Genomic DNA, 19,916 nt, shown 5'->3' with positions numbered 1-19,916 from the left:
AAGAAAGGTCTACAAAAAGCCTCGATAATAATACTTGCCTCATATTGTATAGCTTTTACCTGCCAGGCCCATTGCATATACTATCTTCGATTCCCGTGAGACGGCCCAAGATTTGTGTCAATCCCCACCCCTCATGTTAAAGATCAAACAGTGGAAGCTCAGCGAGGTTCGGTGACTCAGTAAGCTCATAGAAATTACCAGACAGGAAGGATTTGCCCATGATGGTTCTTATGCCGAAGCCTGGATTCTTGCCGCCATTGTATTTCTTATTAGACTTCTTAGTAATTGTTTTCTAACAAACCCATAAACCTCTTGAGGTCAGAAACTATATTTCATAGTGCTTGTGTATGATCACCATTTCTAACCAGCGTTATGACTGCTGTACGCACAAAGTAAATTAATATTTGAATGGATGAGTAAATAAACACATCAAAGATGCCGGGTAGACCCACCCTGATCCTCCTTGGTTTCTCAGGTAGGTGAGGGCCAGGCCCCGGGCTGACCACCTGGAATGCTTGTGGCCTCCATACCAGACATCAGTGGACACACTGACTGCAATCACACAGGCTCCTCACCCAGTGAGCAGGGGGCCTCTTCGGCAGCCCCCAAACGAAGCTGAAACTACACCGTATCAACGCTGCCCCGAGCATCCTGACTGTTAGATCCTCCAGTGGACGGTAAATAGGAAACGTCCTGACTTTTCCCGCTCCAACATCCCAATGCTTACTGTTTAACAGTCAGGGCCTCTGGCCTCCCACTGCACCAATGAAGGATAATCTCTTACAGAAAATTACCTACAATGATGTGCCGTTGACAAGGCAAGGAGTGGATCAGATTCTCCGCAGATCGATGAGTGAGCTGCAGGAGAGGGTCGTGTTGTTTCCTGACTGCAATTTGAGGATTGTATTTAAACATACAAAGTGGACACAGTGAATGCTTAAGTGGGTGGCTTTGATCTGGATCTTGAAAAGCAAGAACTTTGTAAGATGGGGGGCAAGGAAGGCTGAGAACTACAGGAAGAGGGACCCCAATGTGCAAAAACAGGCAGGTGACAGCCTAAACAATGAAAGCCAAACCGATAACTCACTGAGTATCTACCTCGTCCTAGGTACTGCTCGGGGAGATTTAAATCTTCACAAAACACTGGATGGTAACTACTCTTATCTTCATTTTATAGAAGGAAAATTGGAGGCTCAGAGAGGTCAAGTAACTTTTCCGAAGTTGACAAAGCATTTTAATGCAGAGTTGGCTGACCCGAAGCCCACTCTTTCTGGAGAGAAGGCTCCATTCTCAGGCACTCGTTCCTGGGAAAGGATTTCCGTTTGTTTGTTTGTTTGTTTGTTCAAGTGACAAGTTTATAACTTGATGAGTGGCATGGTCAGAAGTTACAGGTGGGGATTTGGAGAGATTTTATTTCGTAAGAGGCTATGGCACCTCTGTTCTCTGTTTGCAGTCCCTGAAGAAGCTGGCTGCTTTTGCAAGGCTGAGAGGGGAGAATTTTAGGTGTTAAAATGATATCTTAGAAAAAAATGCCACATTCAACATCTGTCCCTGAGTGTCTACTGTAACTCTGTTTACTAGGAATTTATTCTTTTGTGTATTCATTCTTTTCTCACCAAATATTATATGATACTTCCTGGCCACCAAGCACCGTGCTAGTCACCAGGGCACTGAGACGAGTCACCCACCCAATCTGCCCTCTGAGGACTCACTCTCAAGCCTAGGCCAGGCAGGCCAGGCAGGCGGCAATCCACAAAGATGAGGATGTCCAAGAGCACCCGAGGAAGGAGTAAGGGATGCTGTCCTAGGTGGAGCTGCCGGGGAAGGAGACCCACCTACAGAGTTCCTGAAGGCTCCTGTAGGGAGAGACAGGCTGCTCGCCATCTGGCTTCAGAGCAGGGAAGGAAGTGGGCAGCACCTGGAGGACCCGGCAGTAAACCAGAGGCTAGCAAAGGTGCACCCAGCCTGGGTGCCTGAAACACAAAAGGTCACCCAGAGTGCGAGTTCCCGTCTCAGAGGCCACCTTGCACCTTTTCAGTCTTGGAAGGTATTGGCTTCTCACGAACGATGAAGTTCAAATATGCCAGAGTTGAGATCCATTTGCTAAGGCGTTGGTTCCACTTAGAATTTAAGGGGGTTCGAAAAGATTCCATTTGATGGGGTGCCTTGAAATTAGCTCCAGCTCATTTTAAAGCAATTTTGATGGAACAGGTACCGAGACGGGTAGGGATATGCAAAGATCCTTGTAACCGCAGATACGGCAGGGTGAGTGTCAGGAAACTCTTAGGTCTTCCTGCTAAGGGAGAGGTGGGAGCAGGGTGTGATGCAGACAGGCCAAGATGGCGGCCAATCCGGGACGGTAACTTAAGACCCTCTGAACCGAGTCTGCTGCTCTTCGTAGTTCCTTGTCCAGTCCTGATATTGGTGAGCTCTCGAAGGGCAGTGCCTGTGAGGATTAATAACTGTGAAGCACTTAGGAAGGCGGTTGGCACATGGGAAGTGGTTGATAAAGTTAGTCTCACTGCCATCATCATCACTAAATGTGACTCATCTGTGTTTCCTGCCTGGTGCCTGGCACACAGCTTACCAGAAGCCTGCTGCTGAAGGTCGAGTGGCTGCCACAGAACGAGATGGAGAAACATTCAGTGACCTCAGGACCTATTTCCACTTAATTTCTGAGCACCGGAGAAGTGGTCCTTGGAGCCGTGTCTTCCTATTTAGACATCCGAAGTTGAGAATTTAAGTGGCTCCTTTCCAGAAATGCTAGGAACTTGCTTCGTTCTGTGGTGTAGTTTCCCTCCAATCCCCAGATGTTCTCAGATTTCTCGGATGCAAAATATGGATGATCACAGCATTCTCGGAGGGCGATGGTGGTGACGAAACTGTAACAAAAATGAGAGCTACCGCGAGCGCGTGCCCAGGCACTCTGCTGAACTCTATAGAGAAGCTCTCCTTGAGTCTCGGGAGATCAGCCTTATTAAAATACCCATGTACGTTTGGAGAAACTGAGGCAGTAGAAGTTAAGTAAACTTCCCGAGGTCACGGAAGTGCTCCGTGTGTATTGGCAACCATCTCTGCTTCCATTTCTCAGGCAATCGCTCTTCTTGCTCTTAGACTAAACATGGAATCCCGGCTCCTCACTACAGCTGGGTGCACGCGAGGTCCGGCATGACCTAGCTGGTGCTTGCCTGCCTGACCTTGGCTCTCGCTATTTCCTGCCAGTGCTCGGGCCACGATGTTCCCGTGTCTGGGAGCCCTGGCTGACCCCTCTCCTTCTGCGTTCACCGTTGGCCTGCTTGTTCATCTCTTAGGAACCTTAGTAGCTTAGTTTGACGTTTCCTGGGAAGCCTTCATATGGTGCCCATGCATGAAATTCTACCCTAAAGATGTGCTCTTGACAATGGATTCTCGTCCATTTCCTTGTCTGCCTCCCACTAGGTAGTGAGCTTCATGAGGGCATGGCTTCTGTCTATTTTGTTTGTCATATTACCCCAAGTGGCTAGCAAAGAGCTTGAACCTAACAGACATTTCCTAAACAGCCGAATGGACGAATCCACTGTGGCTTTCCCTCCTTGACCTTGTCCCTGGATTCTTAGGCCAAACATGACTTGAGTCATGTGACGACGATACCATTTACATCATGCTTACATGTGTTACTTTCCTGGAGGCCAGAAACCCAATTCATCCTGTCTGTCTCTTCTCATGATGTCACAAACTGATGCTCAATGAATAAAAGTCATAATTGAATTCGAGAATACTAGATTTGGAAGACTTTTTCACGTCACTGGATACAGATATGCTACTGTTCGCAGATGAGGGACCTGAGACATAAGTTTGTTGAACTGAGTGAACTGATTAATTTGTTTATAAAGCTTGGGGCCGGGGCGGCGGAGAGGTAGAGGAGGGGTGGAGAGTTGAGGAGAGGAGAAGGGAGGAGAGGAGAGAGGGAAAGAGGAGAGAGGGAGGGAGAAATGCCAACTGTATTACGGGTTCTGCTGTGACACATTTCTGGGTTTGAATTCTTACTCTTACTCTCACTAATTCATTTTATTGCCTTGTATAATTTCTTTAACTTCGTTGAAGCTCAATCTCATTTCAAAAAGCGAGCTCATAATAAGTAACTCACCAGGATATTGGTGTGTATTACATATTGAAAACAACAATTAAGAGAATGCTTGCAAAATCCTTGAATCTGGCAGCACAGGGCGGGCTTGGTTCAATTGTTGGTGTGGTTAGGCTCCAATCCCCGCTCAGCCCCTCACTAAGTCACTGGATGACCTTGAACAAGTTAGCGAACCTCTCTGAGCCTCAGATTTCTCATCTGTAAGATGGGGAGTATAATAATCATGTCTACTTTAAATGATTGCTATGAGAATGGAAGCTCTAATTATTAAAATTATGCTCTTTTTCTCTCTCCTTCTCTGTCTCAGGGAACAAAAGAATGTCCTGCCACCTCAGATCACTCAGCAGACATTGGCTGCCCCGAGGAAAAGGAGGGACTTCTGGACGATCTTAGTCACAGGTCTGGCCATTCGGGCTCTTTGATTGCCGAGCATGGGACTTGTCATGGCGTGGCATGGCCGCCTCGGAGATTGGCCTCTGTCAGGAGAAATCACAGTATTATTCCACCTGACACTCTGTTTATGGGCCCTGAAGGAGTCGCGGTGCGTGGCCGGCGGTGGGGAGGTGGTTTGCTGCTTCGTCTGTGATTGTCACAGCCGTGTCTGTGGCTCACTCGGTGTGAGGGGAGATGTTCACAGAGCCCATGTGGATCTTGGGAGAGGAGCCATGTGGAGTAGGAGACGCGGGCTGGGGAGGAATAGGGGGAACAGTGAACAGCGCCTTTGAGCTGCTTTCTCCAAGTCGCTCTGTCGGATGCCTGCATCAGGGCCAGACGCGCAGGCACCAGGGGTCCTAAGTGCCCATCAACCTTCCCAGGCATCCTTCCTCTTCTTGAGAGCCTCCTCTGTGTATCTGTGCAGTCACGCTCTGATTCACTCAGCAGACGCTGTTGGTAACTGCTACATGCCAGGCACTTGGCTGCCACGGAGTGAGCAGGCGAGAGCTTCCACTCTCTGGGAACTTAAACCACCTACAGGAGAGACAATTTCAGAGCAGTGTGGAAAGGGCGGTTATAACTGCAGAAGGGCCGTGGGGAGCGGGGATCTGGTGCATGGAGTCGGCCGCGAATGGCTTCCCGGAGAGGGCGGAGTGAGATGGGACGAGGTGCCACTACCTACTCAAGACACAAGGCGCCATGGCGTCACGGCAGAAGGCTTGGACATTACCCACCTCGGCTGTCCCATTAAACAGATGGGGACCTCGAAGGAAGCCAGAGGCGGGGATCATGCATTGTTGTACATCAAAAGATAATGTGATTTCTCCTTCTACATCGAAAGATGTAGAAGGCTCTTGGCTTCTGAGCTGTTTAAAAGTCACAATTTTAACTACTTGCGAGTGACCTTGAATGTCAGTGACGCTTAGAAATGTGTTGTTTTGCTATGCCGTAAATCTGATTCCTGCATGGTGAGTGGCTATTAAGCAGAAATAAGGCACTTTTGAGAGTGGAAAAGGTAATAATAACTAGGTAACTACGAGTTGACAACAGGTGATAAGCAAGGCCTATCTGGGCAGAGATGTGTGGCCATCTGTGTAACGGGGAACGGTGGAGTCTCCGCAGTTCAAAAACACGATCCCACCTATTCTGTGTGTGACCTTAGAGGGTTGGACTCCGTAAATCTCAGGGACGTGGAATGCGTAAAAGACATGCATTGTTCACATCAGACGTAACCAGGTTTCTGGTTACCGGGTTTGGTAAAGAAAAATACAGGGAACTAAAAAACATACAAGAACTCTTAAAACTCAACCATGAGAACACAAACCTGATGGAAAAATGGGTCAAAGAGCTTAACAGACACCTCACCAGAGAGGAAAATCAAATGGCAAATGAGCACGCCAACAGATGTTTCACATCACATGTCACTGGGAAAACGGCATTTATTAAAACGATGATGAGATACCCCCCTGGACACCTGCGAAAAGGACCGAAAGCCAGAACACCGGCAACACCGAATGCTCGTGACGTGGAGCAGCAGAAACTCCCATTCAGTGCTGGTGCGAATGCGACAAGGTCCGACTGTCTTGGAAGACAGTTTGGCGGTTTCGTACAAAACTAAACGTGCTCCTACCGCATGACCCAACAATCACGCTCTTTGGCATTTGCCCAAAGGACTTGAAAACGTCTGTCTACGCACTTTTATGTGGGTGTTTATGGCAATTTTATCCATGATTGCCCAGACTTTGAGTTAAGTAAGCTATCCTTCAGTAGGTAAATGGATAAATTGCTATAGATCTAGACATTGGGATATTATTCAGCACTAAAAAGAAATGAGCTATCCAATGATGAATACTAAGTAAAAGTATTACTAAGTAAAAAAAGCCAATCTATCATATAAATTCAACGACATTCTGGAAAATATGAAAGTGTGGAGATAGTGAAATGATCAGTGGTTGTCAGGGGTTACGGGAGAGACGAATGAATAAATGGAGAACAGAGGACTTTTGGGTCAGAAAATACTCTGTATGACACTAGAATTACAGATCTGTGTCATTATACATTCGTCCAAACCCGTACAATGTACAACCAAGAGTGAACCGTAAAGTAAGCCATGGACTTTGGGCGATTTTGACGGGTCAGTATAGGCTCATTCGTCGTAACAAACGCACCATCTAATGAAGGATATTGGTAATGGTGGAGGCATGCAGGTATGAGGGCGGTGGGTGTATTGGAAATCTCTGTACCTTCCCTTCAATTTTGCTGTGAACCTGAAACAGGAAGGAAAAAAAAAAAAAGACAGAAACTCAAAAAGAAACAATCCATACTGTTTTGATTATTATAGCCTTGTAGTATATTTTGAGATCAGGGAGTGTGATATTCGCCCTCTTTGTTCTTTCTCAAGATTGCTTTGGTCATTCAAGGTCTTTTGGGATTCCATATAAATTTTAGGATTATTTGCTCTAGTTCTGAGAAGAAGGACTTCGGCATTTTGATAGGAATTGCCTTCATTCTGTAAATTGCTTTGGTAGTGTCATTTTAACAATATTAATTCTTTTAATCCGTGAGTATGGTTTGACCTCCCACTTATTTCTGTCTTCCTCAGTTTCTTTCTTCAGTGTTTTATAGTTTTCAGAGTATAGGTCTTTCACCTCCTTGATTAAATTTATTCCTAGGTATTTTATTCTTTTCAATGCAGTTGTAATTGGGATTGTTTTCTTCGTTTCTCCTTCTGACTGTTATTAGTGTATAAGAACACAACAGATTTCTGTAGTGTGCTCAGCTAAATTTGAATTTCAGGTAAACAATAAATAATTGTTATAGTAGAAGCATGTATACTTGCATTAAAAATAAATCAATGTTTATTTGAAATCCAAATTTAATTGGACATTCCATATTTTATCTGGCAACTCTACCTGAGTTCACATCTCAGTTTTTTTTTTAATTTCTTCATTATATTATCTTGAACAGGTACGCCAGTTCCCTCATCTGTGATCTTGAAGTTGCCATGAGCCGATTGATATAAAACTCTCAGTATAGCCCCAACACATAGTAGGCATTCAAGAAAAATCGAGTACAACTAACATTATCACCTACTCAGCGCATGTTTCCACTGCTCCCAAATGGAGGCAGAGCATTCTCTTGAGGAATTACTGCAGGGATTACACAAGGCGTTAGCTGCAGAGTGCCTGGCGCAGCGCTTGGTCAGTAGATGCTGGCTATTTTCCTGACCAGTCCGTGAGTTCAACTGGCCACTTCCTAGCTCTGCTGATCTCAGGTCCACATCCATAGACCCCAGGACTGGGGCGAGGCAAGCAAAACACTCACTTTAGGAACAAAATTTAAGCAGCACCAAAATACAGAGTAATAAGATTAAAAAACAACAACAACAACTTGATATGCTATTAAATATATTTAATGAAATATTAACAATAAAAATTAATGCGAAAATTCATGTTGAAATACACACACACATATATACATACACACATACACACACATATATATATACATATATACACATACATATATATATATATATTTCTTTTTTAAGGCAAGCAGGGTCAGATGCTACACCTGCAGGACTCAGCCTCATTTGGCTAACCCCTATTCCTGGTCTTTCTGACCTGTCACTTTAATGAAGCGATTGACAGTTTTCAGCTTGAAAACAAATCATCTAGAAAAGAAAGCCATTTTCCATCGCTAGTGATAGAGATTAAGTGAAAACGAATTCTGAAAAAGTGATGGTTCTTTGTTAGAAGATAGCCCAGCACTAAATTTAGTCCTTTTGAGAGAAAACTTCTGAGGCACAAATGGTTTTTTTTAAAAAAAAATAGTTTATAAGATAAATGATATTTCTATAGTGATATTACAAGCTTGGGACATTTCTGAAGGTCTTAGAGCTTATCGATGAGGATTTCAAACATTAACAGTATGTCTACTTTTGCACACACACCCCGCCATATATTTAATCTGGGCGACAAGGAAGGGGTGTATATCATTTTCCCCCACGACTATGAGCATCCGAGGATCACCCCATGACCAACACCAAACCTGGTGTGGGTAGACAGTCGAAGTACGGCGGATTAAAAAACTTAGTCCCGTGTTCACCCACTCTGCCTTTTTCTTTAATATTTTATGATGGTCTAATAAAATTTGAAACATGTAGTCGTGTATGTTACTACTTTTGTATTTTCTTTACTATTTCATGAGGGCCTAAGGGGAGTGAGTCACTGTTCTACACACCCACACGCCTTGTGTAATAAAGCTTAATCAAGTTCTCCCAATTCTGTGTAATCGATACTATTAATCCCATTTTGCAGGTGAGGACACAGGTTCCAAGCGATCAACTGCTCACACAAGGTCACAAAGCTGGCATGTAGTAGAGCTAGGTACCAAATGCAACCTGGCCAGCCTACATGCTTTATCGTGACATCCTAAGCCAGCATCCCAAGTCCAAAGATGAATAAGAATTGGCTTGAAATAAATCAACAGTGTGGGGGCATCTGTTCATAGCTAGCTCATCCGTCACAGTGTGGCTCAAATACCCTTTCACGATATCTTCAACACAACTATCTGTTTAGAATGTCATTTGCCTTCTCTATAATCCGAATTCACTGACAGTCTGTAATTACAGACTTAATTATAGTTATCTTCTATACTGTAACTTATTTTTTCTTAGTTTTATATTATCAAGAAGATCTTTAGTGCCCCAAGGACCAATCCCGTGTCATATCTTCGAATCATACTTTCCTCTGTCCCGAATCCCACATTACGTATTCAGGCCGTAGGGGAGAGATTTCGTAAACCCAAGATTTTCCTTGTCTGATGTCTTCAGTTAATAAATGTGAATGCTCAGACCCAGAGAGTGAGTGATTTAAGCAAGTCCACACAAAGAGCTCATTCATTCATAGACGTTATTGAGTATTTATTATACGCCTAGCACCATGGGAGGGAAACAGGCAGAGCAAAAACAAACGAGCGAATAAACAAGATAATTTCTGGGAGTGACACCGTCTGAGATAAAAAGCAAAAGAAAGAGCTGAGACAGAGAATGGCGGGTGTCTCTGCGTTGCGTGGGGTGGTCAGAGGCGCCCAACTAAAAGAAGTAACGGTAACAGGAAAATGTGAATGAGGAGAAACATGGTTATGTGGAATCCTGCGGAGGGAAGCATTTCACGGAGCAAATGCAAGGTCCGCAATGCGAATACGGCTGCCATGCTCAGGGCAGAGAAGGGAGACACAGCGCCTGGGGTGCAGGGAAGTTAGACTCTGACAGCGACGTCAGGGGAAGGCGTGGGAGGGTTTTCGGCGGGAGAGCCACAGGATCTAACTTACCGAAGTCTGTAACAGCCCTCTGGCCGCCACGTGAAACACGAGGTGGAGAGAAGCAAAGACGCAGTGGGGACCAGCTGAGAAGGCATCTTATTACCCTTTTAGCAACCTTATTGAGGCATAATTGAGGTACAAAAACTGTAAATATTTAATGTATATAATTTGATTAATTTGGACATACACCCATGAAATCATCACCACATGACCAAAATAATTACCATATCCATCACCCCCAAAGGTTACGTTGCATTCCCTGTTCGGGTGTGTGTGTGTGTGTGTGTGTGTGTGTGTGTGTGTGTGTGTGTGTGTATTAAGAAAACTTAGCACGAGATCTATCCAATTAAAATTTAAGTGAACAATATCGTACGTTAGATACGGGTGCTCTGTTGGACAGTAGGTCTCTAAAACTCATGCATCTTGCCTAATTGAAACTCTACCAGTTAGACAATAACTCCCCATTTTCCCCAGCCACCCGGCTGCTGCTAAATCACCTAGTCTCTGTTTCTATGAGTTTCGCTCCTACATGGGATAAAACAAAAAGCCACCACAAAAAAAAAAAAACAAACAAACAAAAAAAAACCCAAACTCATAGATACGGACAACAGAATGGTGGTTACCAGAGGGGAGGCGAATTCGGGGGGGAGATGAAGAGAGTAAAGGGGGGCAAATACGAGGTGACGGAGTCTAGACTCCGGGTCGTGAGCAAACAAAGGAGTACCCGGATGCTGTATTTTGAAGTTTACACCTGAAATGCATATGTTATTAACCATTGTTGCCCCAATGCATTTAATTTCAGAAAGCGGGCATGGCAGGGCCAGTCCAGTTCCCTCGGGACTGTTCCTCCAGCCTCTGCCTCTCAGGGCCGCGTCGTCGCAGTCCGTAGACGCTGGCCAGACCGCGAAGGAGGTTGAAGAACAGACGGTGGCCACAGTGGCCCCAAGCATTTCAGCTGAAGGTCATTGACATGCTCCCTCCGCTTTCCAGACGAGTGTTCGTTACTGTCTCCCAGTCTCTGGGCATTTTTCGCGTTGAGGGTGAGCAAGTGCAGATGCGTCAGGCGACAGCCCCTGCTCCCAGCAGACACCCACACTCCAGGCGGAGGCTAGCGCTGGCTTCGGAGAGGGAGTTGCAGCCAATGTCACCATCATTCCCTTTGAGAAGCATACTTTTACAGCCTCCTGATCTGCATAGTTTTGCTTCACGCGCGATATTAATTTTGAGTTGACTTAATTGCCACTGAGCACAGTGAGGGCAGGGTCCTGACATTCGGGGCCAAGAAAATGCTCTGTAAAGAGGGCTGGGGAAATGTATGGTCCCCCCTTTGTTTGCTCCAGAGATCCCAGAGCCAGGAAGAGTTTCCAAAGAAGGAAAAGAAAGTTGCCAGTCAGAATGACATAGCAGAAAGGGAAAAAAATGGGGTGTAAGTCAAAAATCTAGACGAGGACGTGAAAAGAGGAAGAGGGGGGCCGCTGGTGGCGTCTGAGTCCACGCAGCAGCTCGCGGGGACAGGTGTCCCGCCTGGTCCTGTGGGTGCGGCAAGGGAGGCTCCGAGATGCGAGGTTACCCCCCCATGTCACACAGACCACAACAGAGAATGTCAGGCTTCAAGCCCAAGTGTTCCCGCAACACGGTCCTGTCCTAGGAAGGGGCTACGATGGGAAAAGGACGTCCAGGAATGTCCAGTAATGGGCCTTCTGGGCAGGACCCCTGCGTGGGGTGCCTTTCCCCGAACCCTTGTTTTCACGATAGGGAGGCGGGGGGCTCAGAGGCAAGGGAGCTCAAGGCCCGGTGTCCCCGGCCTGTGTCCGTAGCTGAGGTGTAGCGAGGTCTTCTGGGAGGTGCGGGGACCTTCAACTTCCAGGCGTCACATACTTCTGGGCAGCTCATCCATTGCTCTCAACCCTTCAGCTTCCTGTCGGCGACCCTTTCCTCATCCTCCCTGATGGGAAGGGCATTAACCAAGACACTTCTGGTTGCAAGTGACGGAGGCTCATCTCTGGGGATTTTATTGGCTCATGGAATAGAAACGCCTGGGGGTGCAGGGTGTCCTAGCTTCACGGACAACTGGACTCAGGTGTTCGGTGTTGTCATCTGGATACAAACGTTTTCTCCCTCACTAGACCCTCGTTCTAGACCAGATTCACTCAGACAGACCATTCTTAAGAGCACCATGGCTTCTGTATCTCCAGGTTTGCCTTTGCCTGTGCAGTGAGCACCCCGAGATGTGAACGTGTGTTCCTCAATAATACTAACAAGCTTTGGAATGTCTCTGATTTGCATGGCTTCTGTCATGCATCCATTGGTAATATAACCAATGTAGCAGAGGGCTGGGGGCATAGGACATAGCGATTGTCTGGGCTTGAAGCTCGCCCACACCTGGACCACAGGCCCACGCCTGGAGCTGGGACGTGGGAGAGGACCGGACAGACCTCATGCCCCTGGACTGACAGTGCGTGGTGGAGGAAGAGACTGGCCCGCATTCCAACGAGATCCCTCTGACAGCTGTGTGCACATCGAAGGCTGAGGAGCAGCGATCTGAACTGTGTCGAGCATCATTTTATCAGGGAACGAGGAGTCCTCGGTGGAAGAAGGAAGCTCGGCTTGGGATGAGGAACAACTCGATTTGGGAATCTGGGCTCTGCCACTAACCCCGGGAACCCCGAGTTCTTTCTGCTTTGCGTCCTGTGTTTACATTCTCTGTCAGGAAAGTGAACGCCTTGGGGAAGTGAACCTCCGAGATTTCGGCCTGTTTCTGACCTTTCAAATCTCAAAAGGGAAGGCAATTTGGGAATTACAAAAACCATAATCATATTATTTTTTTATAACTGTCAAAGAAGAAAGACGGATTCAGAGGTTATCTTTGGAACACAAAATTTAGATTTTCCAATTTAGAATCCAAGCAAACTAACTAGACTGATAGTTTTAAATTAGGGTCCACAGAACCCTGGAATTCCAAGGCTAAAAATCCTGGACTAGACACTATGGCTCTAAGGAGAAGTTTTCCAGAAACTCAAAGAAGAGGAAGAAGCCATCAAGAATCCAGGCATCCATCCTGGAGGAGGCAGGGATTAAATTACACCTTTAAAACTACGCTGGACTGGGTTCTGAGAAGCCAATGGGAAGCTTTTAAAAGTTTAAGCTTCTCCTTACACCATTAATTGCTTTTCAGAATATGAAAGAAATTAAATAACAAGAGTTCCAATTAAATAATAGCAGCTATCACTTCCTGTGGTAATTAGGGAGATAGATCTCAGGTAATTAATCCGGAGACCCCAGAAGCTCCTCTTACCCTTTGGCAGTCAGCTCTCAGCTGTTGGCTTTTCGATGGAACACTGAGGATTTCTAGTTGCCTTTTATGTTCAGTGTGTTATTAATACTCAGATACCTCTGTGTAAAACATTAATTGCCTGCCTGCCAGCCCACACCTAAATCTGAATTCTTGGTCTGTTGAAACCAAATTCATCATCACGCTTTGCTGGGTAACTGACCTCACGGGTGGAGCTTTAAGGCATCCTGGATGAGTCCGATGCAGACTTTCCCTCCCCTACGGAATGTTTGTCAGTACAACCATCGCCCTCCAGAAGAAAAATACGTTTTAAAACAGAAAGCAGACAAAAACAGGGCTCTATCCCACTCCGGGTGATAGTCATATGTGAGCTCGCATCCTGGGGAGCAAATTAGAGCGATAATGACTTTGGTGAAACTCAACATGAAATGGCAGTTTGGAAGGGGAATGCCGCTAATAGCTTGTCACTGCCTTTGTTAGAATTGCTGAGCAGAAGAGAGAAGAGAGAACAAGCTGTGAGCTCACTGCCTGGCTGGACAAAAAGCGCTGAGCTCCGTGAAAAGTGGCTTTTCGGGATTCAGGGAAATTTCCCCTGGATGAGCTAGCCCTGTGCCATGTCCTGCAGCGCCACTTATAAACTAACGACCCTCAGACCTTGAACTCCAGCCTCACCCCTCGCTGTAACGCCCCAGTCCTCTGAGTGTGTGCTGGCTTTCCTAGGCTACTGTCGTATTTCGAGAATCTGGCAGCGAAGAGATGGAATACGCCCATCAAACTAAAATCCAGGTAAATTAAACATATTTTTAATCAAAGGACTACTTACAAAGGTGTAGGTTGGGTTCAGGAAAACCAACAAGGGATGAAGCAGTATCCTGGAGCTGGCAATAAGGGGAGGGCCCACACCCTAGGCCCGAAAAGGCAAGAGGAGAGGAAGAGAGGCCACAGCAAGTACCTGGAGAGGCTCACGGAGGAGAGGACCGCGAGCCAGGAGCTGCGGCCTTTGGAAGCAGGATGCGGTCGGCCCTTGCAGGCCGCACAGCCGAGGAGCCGGGGCAATGCAGCCTTGTCTTCGCTCGCTTTCCGCCGTCTGATGCTCTGCAGCTCTCTGTTGGACAGAAGCAACTGGAAGAGAGAGGACGAGAAGACCCAGGGAGGCCAGAAGACAGAGCCTGATGAAAAATCAGGGAGTCGCTGGGAGTTTCCAATGGGATACGACGCACGCAGCCGGCTGGTGGGTATTTCAAACCTATTAATCCCTCAAAAGAACTCAAGGTTTCCCTTCCCCCGCCCCAAACCTCCGCCTGTTCCAGTCTTGCTCATCTTAAAAAAGACATCGCCTGTCACCCAGGGAGCCCGCCCCTCAGACCTGGCCGCTGCTCTGATTCCGCTCCCTCCCCGCAGCCCCAAGCTGCAAGTCCCTCGGCAGGTCCTACAAATCAACTTTCCAAACCTATCGTGTGTGTCTTGTCCGCATCTTGGCAGGTGTCTTTTTTGGTAGGTGTCGTCTTTCTCAGGATCCACAAGAAAAAGCATACATAAAGGTGCGAGGTCCGAGTGCAGGCAGGAGCCTGCTAACTGGGGTGGAGGAGCAAGGAAAAGAGTGGTGGGGGAGGAGGGCGGAGAGGCCCTTTAGAGCGGAGACTGTAGGACTTTGGCTCCTGTGGAGGGCAAGGAAGGGATCCATGGAGCGGGTGGCGAGCGCGGTGCCGGAGTCCAACCCGCCGTTAGCAGGAGCGCTCGTGTTATCCTGATGAAAACCCACTCAAGGGGTAAAGAGTGGGAGCAGAGACGCCGGTTAGGGAGACATGGGCCATGACGACAACGGGGCCGTGGTCAAAAGCGGCCACGTTCGGAACTTGCTGGCCGATGGGGTGAGAAAGAGGAAAGTCCAGGAAGGTGCCGGGGTGGAAACGCACACTTGGCTTTGTCGCCGTCTTCCGGGGATCTCACCGGGCGACGCGGCCATGTCGCTTTTCCTTCCGAAGGTGTCATCACTTGATCTGGGCCCCCCCGTAACATTGTCGTGAAAGCGGCTCTCCAGCTGAGAGTCAAAAGGAATATAACGTGACTCCAAGTGAGGTAGCGCAGCGCGTCTGGACAGGATGGCTGCGTTGCTCCCGATCGGATCCTTGCAACATCTTCCCCAGAGAATGTTACTGCATGTTATAGGGAAAACGTCAAATACATATAGCGAAAAGAGAGAGAAACAATCTCTTTGCTACCAGATTGATCAGAGCCTCCGATATGTCACCGCACACTAGGAGCCCTCAAGGTCAGTGTATTTACCAGAGTGTCCAGGATAAATTTTGCTCCCCCACCCACCCCCCAACACATCTATATGTTGAAGTCCTACTCTCCAATTCCTCCACGTGCGGCTTTATTTGCAGACAGGACCTTTAAAGGAGTGATTAAGTTCAACAAGGTCATATGGACGAGACCTAATCCCATCTGACTGGCGTTCGGGTAAGAAGAGCAGATTGGGTCGCAGGCACAAGTCGAGGACAGACTAGTTGAGGACACAGGAGAAAGACAACCAACTACAGACCAAGGAGAGAGAAGCTTCAGAGGAAACTACCCCCGCCCACACCTTGATCTCAGACTTCGATGCCTCCAGAACTGTGAGAACACACATCTCTTGTGTAAGCTGCTCAATGTGTAATATTTTGTTGTGTAGCCCTAAGAAGCTGAAACACGGAGTGTTCGTCCCCTTCACAGAACTCAGCCATATGCCTTGGCACTAATTGGAGCTCAAGACCCCTCAGGCGTGGGCTGCAGAGATGATTAATTTCTTCCCTGTTGACTACTCTCGACACCAGATGAGGTGTTACAAAAAAAAAAAAAAAATCATGTCCCATACCATTCCTCTCAGGCGGTGTCATTGACTACCAGACTAATCATGAAATAGATCGCAAGACAGAAATGAATACAAAACTAGCGGGAGGTTTCTGCAAAGGATCTGGCTATCAGTTGCACAAATGAATTCCTTTAAAGCAAACTCAAACCACTGAATGGGGTTGGTTGCCAGAGATCAGAGGGTCAGAAGTTTCAGAACGACTTCCTACGGTCGGGGGAGAGGGTCCGGAGGTTGAGTCAGTGGTCAATGGCCAATGATTTAATCAATCGTGTCTGTGTAGTGACATTTCCATCAAAATTCCACATGACGGGGCATCGGTCAAAACGCTGGGGTCCTTGCGGGGTGGCGTGCCTGGGGACGGCCCAGAAGCTCGTGCTCCTTCCCACAGTTCTTGCCCTGTGTGCGTCTCTTTTATCTGGTGTTTCCCGAACTGTATCTTTTTACAATAAACCCACATATCTCTGGGTGCTGTGAGCCCCTCTAGCAAATAACCGAGCCTGAGGAGGGGCCCTGGGAGCCTCTGCGTTACAGCCGGTCAGTCACAAGCACCTGGGCTGGAAATCAGCGTCTGAAGTTGGGGACAGGTCTGTCTTGCAGGACTGAGCCCGGAACCTGTGGTCTCTGGCGACCTGATGTTAACTCCCCCGACTGACTCGGAACTGAGTTAAATCTTGGGGGATCCGCACAGTGCTGGAGAGTGGGAGAACTGCTTGCCGCCCGTCTGGGGTCGGAAGCAGAGTGCCGTGCGTAGCAGATTAGAAGCAGAGGAGAAACGCAGAGAGCGGGTTCCCTTCCACGTGATAGCGAGTGTTTAATTCACAGTTCAGAATTAAACAACGGCAGCAAAGCAAAGAAAGAGACGAAGCGGTGTTTTTAAGTCCTGGGAAAGTCAGCTGTATTCGAGAGGAAACGTAACCTAAGCACTAGAGAGAACCATCGTAAGTCAAATTTGCATAGTCAAACTCCTACAAACGCCAAAATACTAGTGTTTTCAAAACAGCTGCTAAAACTATATTGGGTGGATGCGGGCGATGGAAATGGTGGAAATTTACGTTTAAAATTGGGAGGGCCATCCGCTTACATCTCTCGTGGTAGGGCAGCGACAGAAAATGCCAAAAGCCGAAAATCAAACCTGGGATGGTCATTCTGCCACAACCTAAGTCGCACAGGAACCGGGTTACACGTGTTTGCCGCACGTGCACCTGGAGATCTCATTGGCTCCTCGGTGGTTGCTTTCCGTAGCTATTTTGAAGCTATCAAAGGAAAGCTATCTCAAAATTTAAGAGAGGAGCATTGGGGTCATATGAAGACTTTAAGAAAAATAGAGCTGGAAAGTTTTACAGAAATGCCTTCCCTTGGAGCAAGTAAGTGACATTTTAGTGGCGTTAAGGATCATGACGTATAATAACTATGTAGAGTGTCACATGGGTACTAGACTTATCGGGGACATCACTCTGTAAGTTATATAATTGTCATATGAATCACCATGTTGCACACCTGAAACTAATACAGCATATGCCAACTTAAAAATAATAATCATCGTTAACTTAAGGAATACGGGGTCACGGGCGGCACCGACGAAGAAGACATCTCTCTGCGTTAAGGAAAGATTGACAACAAGGTCTACATCTGGGAGGAAATATTTTAATTTTGGTGAAACTGGTCTCTATCAGAAGCAGAGGCTCTTGAGCCTCGACCTTTTGGAGGAGAGAGTTTGGGCCTCAGGCTGTGAGGATGCCGAGGGTCCCGGATGTCAGGCCCAGCACAAATGCCACCAGAGATTTATCCCTGTGACTCTCTTTATTAAGCTTGGTATTGTTTTCGTTGATGCTCTATATTTTGACATCCACAGACTTTCAGTGGTCTGCCCTTAATGCCAGTTTTCTCATAAATCTGTTATTTTTAGGCTTTTGTGGTAATACATTTGACATTATAGCAGAAACGGCTATGTTTAGAGCTATAGAGACAAATGCCAGAAGCAATAGCTAAAACCGATGAAAGCATTGACTTCGGAGAGCAACTCTTGAGGGAAGGGAAGTGTGTGGGCAGGCGCAGTCTCTTTCATCAATAAGCCTAAGATACGCAACATTGAAACAACATTGACAAACTTCTAGCACATTAATAATCTCCGATAAAAGACTTAAGCAAAATTATATGTCTACGCAGTATAACGGATTACGTGTATGTGAAGTAACTTAACAGATTAGTTAAGCAACAGTGAAACCATTAGTGAAGAAATATCTAGCAACATAACGGATTAAATAAAGTTACCTTCTCTTAACACCCGCCACTCCGAAATGCTGCCTGCATCATAACAAGCAGCTTTCGAACACATAGGTGATTGCCTAAGAAAGTAAACCAGGGACTAAAAAAAATGATAAGGAATTAAAAACTGTGGAGACGGAGTGGCGGGGGCGGGGGGAGGGGAGGGGTGAGGAGAGAGAGAGAGAGAGAGCGAGCCAGCCGCTGGGAATCCCTCCCGGCTGCAGACGGAGCCCTGTTTCCCCACCACTTCTTCCCGCTAATTCGGACCAGTCGTCCCGGCCAGCAGGCGAAGGCCCGGCTTTTCCTAGCCTGCCTCGGAGGCCGCCGTCAGGGTGCGTGGAGATCACGGTGGGTGCCGGGCGTCTCCTGGGTGGCGGGGAGTCCGCAGACGCAGGCTCCTCCCGCGAGTACTCCTTCAGGCGACACTCGTTTATTTGATTGAAGGTTAATCTTGGGGCCTTTCTGCAGAGGTCTCCAGGAAGCATCTCTCTTCTTTGCCTGAATTCAGAACGGTTTGAGAAATAATGTATGTTTAAAAAACAAAACAAAACAGAAACTAAATGATCATCTTTATTAACTATGGAAGCCGAACCAAAGGAGGTAGCAATGAGGCAGGATGCAGTGGTGGGTTGGTCCACCTAGTCCCCGTACGCAGGGGACAGCTGGGCCAGGCGAGACCCACAGCATGAGGAGCGGAAGGGGTCACGTGCTCTATGGGCCTCTGGTTCCTGAGAGAAAAGCATAACATGGAGCCAGATACAACCAGCTGGTTCTCCCCAGTTCACCAGGTCATTAATTCGGCCCAGCCTGGGAGGCCTGGGAGAGCAAAGGCTGGATGGAGGATGCGTGGTATTTGCTTGAAGAAAAAAAATTCTCTCCGGGGACTCTGGGGAGGGCCAGCTTCCCACAGTCTAGCAATTATCGAAAAATATATGAGGCTGGGCCAGATCCTTTCATCCCTCTGTGTTTGCAGGAGTGAAGACAATGGACACATTCGCCTTGTCAGTCGGAGGCGGTCAGTCTGCCTCCGGAGAGGAAGCTCACGGCACGAGGAACCCAGAGTCTGGTATCCTGCCGAACGGGAATCTCAGTCCCTTTTAGTGCTGTTTTCTCCAAGGCCAGATGAATTACCTGTTCAATACCACTTTCTGAAAACGTCACACATTATGTGCACAAAATTCTGTTGGGATGAAGCCCAGCTCTGAGGAAGATTCAAGTAAAACGTAGATTCAATTATATTTTTAGTCATTTGATGGGGGAAAAAATATATATATATATATCGTTTTGTGTGTCAATATCCGGAAAGAGTTTGGCTACCTCATATGTTAGAAGTGAAACAAACACAGATTATCCTGATCTTCTGTCTCTAGCTCCCCAGATCCCCACGTTTCCGCCCCGTGTGACGGTGCTTTGCGTTTCAGCGATGAATACACAATGGCACCCCTTCTCGGAAATCCCAGACCGGAGACAGCTGCCTCCCCGGCTACCCCGTCCGGCAGCCATCTCTCGTTCTCGCATTTCCCCTCCCCCCCCTCACCTCGGATGTGGCCCATCCTGTTTCCCTCGGGGCCAAGGCTGGAGAACCATCTTCTTTTCACACGATCTGAGGGCCTGGTTTTAGC

Source organism: Rousettus aegyptiacus, unplaced genomic scaffold (genome assembly GCF_014176215.1).
Source record: "Rousettus aegyptiacus isolate mRouAeg1 unplaced genomic scaffold, mRouAeg1.p scaffold_m13_p_10, whole genome shotgun sequence".
Taxonomy (NCBI): domain Eukaryota; kingdom Metazoa; phylum Chordata; class Mammalia; order Chiroptera; family Pteropodidae; genus Rousettus; species Rousettus aegyptiacus.
This window is presented reverse-complemented; position numbering follows the sequence as displayed.